This window comes from Nerophis lumbriciformis, linkage group LG08, assembly GCF_033978685.3.
Source record: "Nerophis lumbriciformis linkage group LG08, RoL_Nlum_v2.1, whole genome shotgun sequence".
Lineage (NCBI taxonomy): Eukaryota > Metazoa > Chordata > Actinopteri > Syngnathiformes > Syngnathidae > Nerophis > Nerophis lumbriciformis.
In genome coordinates this window covers 52,909,106-52,912,500 of record NC_084555.2, presented here as the reverse complement: position 1 = coordinate 52,912,500, position 3,395 = coordinate 52,909,106, and the positions used below count along the sequence as shown (strand labels likewise).

The 3,395-nt window shown below is 31.7% G+C and overlaps 1 protein-coding gene across 1 annotated transcript in view; it reads right to left on the bottom strand.

Moving 5' to 3' along the window:
• Nucleotides 1-1,966, bottom strand: part of LOC133611347 (transmembrane protein 229b-like) — a 4,187-nt gene extending 2,221 nt beyond the window's left edge. Inside the window, exon 1 of the mRNA XM_061968056.2 lies at nucleotides 1,931-1,966. The gene's annotated coding sequence lies outside the window, so the exon portion shown is untranslated. The remainder of the gene's footprint in view (nucleotides 1-1,930) is intronic.
• Nucleotides 1,967-3,395: the final 1,429 nt, after the last annotated feature.

The following is a 3,395-nucleotide window of genomic DNA, read 5'->3' as shown; positions in this document are numbered from 1 at the left end:
CGCCTCCAAATGGTGGACAAATTTGACTTAGGTATCGAGATTTTGATACCAAGCAAACAATACATATCGTCACTACTAATTCTGTATGACACTTTTTTATTTAGGACATTTTTTTATACTTTTTTATTATTTAAACATTTTTTTACCTCTTTTTTTTGGACACTTTTTTATTAACTCCACAAATACACAAAAATGATTTTTCTAAAATCATATCTTTTAATTTATTAAGTCAATTAATTTACGTCTAAACATTTATTTCCTTACAGAATATTGATTATTTGACCTATAGTGTGATTTTTTTTGTCTTCGAAATTATAATTAAAAAAAATTTATATTATTTTTCAGTATTATTTTAATTTTAATTTTTAATACCCAAAGTGTGATGGTGTATTTTTCTTTATTTATTTAAAGGCAATTTTTTTAAATCAAGTCTTTTAATTTATTAAGTCAATTAATTTGTCTAAACATTTATTTCCTCACAGAATATTATTTGACCCAAATGTGTCATTTTGTTATTTTTTTTAAATAATATTATTTTAACATTACTTTTAATTTGATTATTTATGACCAAAAGCGTGATTGTGTAATTTAAAAAAAATACTTTTTAAAGGCACATTTAAAAAAATTAGGTTTACCATTCAATATTTATATTTACCATTCACCCAAAAGTGTGATTGTATTTTTGATGTATTAGTATTTTTTCAATATACATTATTTTTCAGTATTGCTTTAATTAGATTATTATTACCCAAACCTAAATTTTTTTTTTTAAAGACACATTTTTCAAAATGAGTATTTCAATGTTTAAACTATTATTTATTTTAGGATATTAATTATTTAGGACCCAAAAGTGTGACTTTGTTTTGGGTTTTTTCAATATTTATTATTTTTAGTTTTATTTTATTTAGATTATTTTTGACCCAAAGCTACGTGGTAATTTTGTATTCTTTTTAAATATTTAAAAAAAATTTTTTTTTAAAGACACTTTTTAAAAATGAAGTCTTTAATCAATTTTTTTTTTAATGTCTTATAGGATATTGATTATTTGATCCAAAAGTGTGGATTTTTTTTAAATTTTTTATATTTGTTTAACATTATTTTAATCTGATTATTTATGACCCAGTGTGATTTTGTCATTTGTTTAAATATAGATTTTTTTGAAGGCATATTTTTTAAAATGAAGATTCAAGATGTTAACATTTATTTCTTACATGATATTAATCATTTGACCCAAAAGTGTGATTGTGTTACTCATTTTCCATTTAATTTTTTTTCAATATTATGTTTTCAGTATTATCAGTATTATAACCAAAACACAGAGTAATTTGTATTTTTTTTAAGATATAATTTTTTTTATATTAATATTAATATAGATTTTTTTTTAAGGAATTACATTTTTTTTTATTGTCTAAATGAATCAATATTTAAAAAAATATTTCTTACAGGATATTTTATTGACTTAGAAGTGTGATTTTTTTCCAATATTGTTTTGTTTTTATTATTTATGACCCATAGTGTGAATTTGTAAAATTTCAAATCTTTTTACCAAAATTAATCATTTCTGGCGGGCGTTGTGGCATCCTAGTTGGTTTATCGGTACTTGAACGCACCGTAAAACCCCTCTGTCTCATATTCTTCCGAGTATAGAATGATCAAAATATTGATTTTTAAAGTATAATGTATATAAAAGTAAAATAAATAAATATAAAATAAAATAAAGAAGTAAAAATTCTCATTAAAAAATAAGTTTAAATTTAATAAATTTAAATTTTTTAAGTTCACTACTTCATTTTAAATATTTTTTCTCATGGTATCAAATAAGAGAGTTGTGTAAATTCAAAATACTACGTAGAACATTTGTGTGACCAATGATTGTTGACGTCACATGTTGACACTATTGTAGTGGTTCACAAAAAATGTGTCGTCTTACCTGAACTAGCAGACAACTTCTGAAAGGGCTGAGCGCCAAGAGTAATGTGGAAATAAGATGCTATGCTAGCTGGACACAATACCCCATAAGGCCTTGAGCTTAGCGATGACGTCATTGGTGGTGATGTCATAGAGTGACCTCATATTTGGTACAATGGCGACCAAACGTGATGTTCCTGATTAACGCCTGCATCACATGATGACAAGATTAGCCGCCACTCAGAGAGAAGAGGGCGGGGCTTAGCCCACAAAAAGGCTTTTATATACAGGTAAAAGCCAGTAAATTAGAATATTTTGAAAAACTTGATTTATTTCAGTAATTGCATTCAAAAGGTGTAACTTGTACATTATATTTATTCATTGCACACAGACTGATGCATTCAAATGTTTATTTCATTTAATTTTGATGATTTGAAGTGGCAACAAATGAAAATCCAAAATTCCGTGTGTCACAAAATTAGAATATTACTTAAGGCTAATACAAAAAAGGGATTTTTAGAAATGTTGGCCAACTGAAAAGTATGAAAATGAAAAATATGAGCATGTACAATACTCAATACTTGGTTGGAGCTCCTTTTGCCTCAATTACTGCGTTAATGCGGCGTGGCATGGAGTCGATGAGTTTCTGGCACTGCTCAGGTGTTATGAGAGCCCAGGTTGCTCTGATAGTGGCCTTCAACTCTTCTGCGTTTTTGGGTCTGGCATTCTGCATCTTCCTTTTCACAATACCCCACAGATTTTCTATGGGGCTAAGGTCAGGGGAGTTGGCGGGCCAATTTAGAACAGAAATACCATGGTCCGTAAACCAGGCACGGGTAGATTTTGCGCTGTGTGCAGGCGCCAAGTCCTGTTGGAACTTGAAATCTCCATCTCCATAGAGCAGGTCAGCAGCAGGAAGCATGAAGTGCTCTAAAACTTGCTGGTAGACGGCTGCATTGACCCTGGATCTCAGGAAACAGAGTGGACCGACACCAGCAGATGACATGGCACCCCAAACCATCACCCAACCATGCAAATTTTGCATTTCCTTTGGAAATCAAGGTCCCAGAGTCTGGAGGAAGACAGGATCCACGTTGCCTGAAGTCTAGTGTAAAGTTTCCACCATCAGTGATGGTTTGGGGTGCCATGTCATCTGCTGGTGTCGGTCCACTCTGTTTCCTGAGATCCAGGGTCAACGCAGCCGTCTACCAGCAAGTTTTAGAGCACTTCATGCTTCCTGCTGCTGACCTGCTCTATGGAGATGGAGATTTCAAGTTCCAACAGGACTTGGCGCCTGCACACAGCGCAAAATCTACCCGTGCCTGGTTTACGGACCATGGTATTTCTGTTCTAAATTGGCCCGCCAACTCCCCTGACCTTAGCCCCATAGAAAATCTGTGGGGTATTGTGAAAAGGAAGATGCAGAATGCCAGACCCAAAAACGCAGAAGAGTTGAAGGCCACTATCAGAGCAACCTGGGCTCTCAT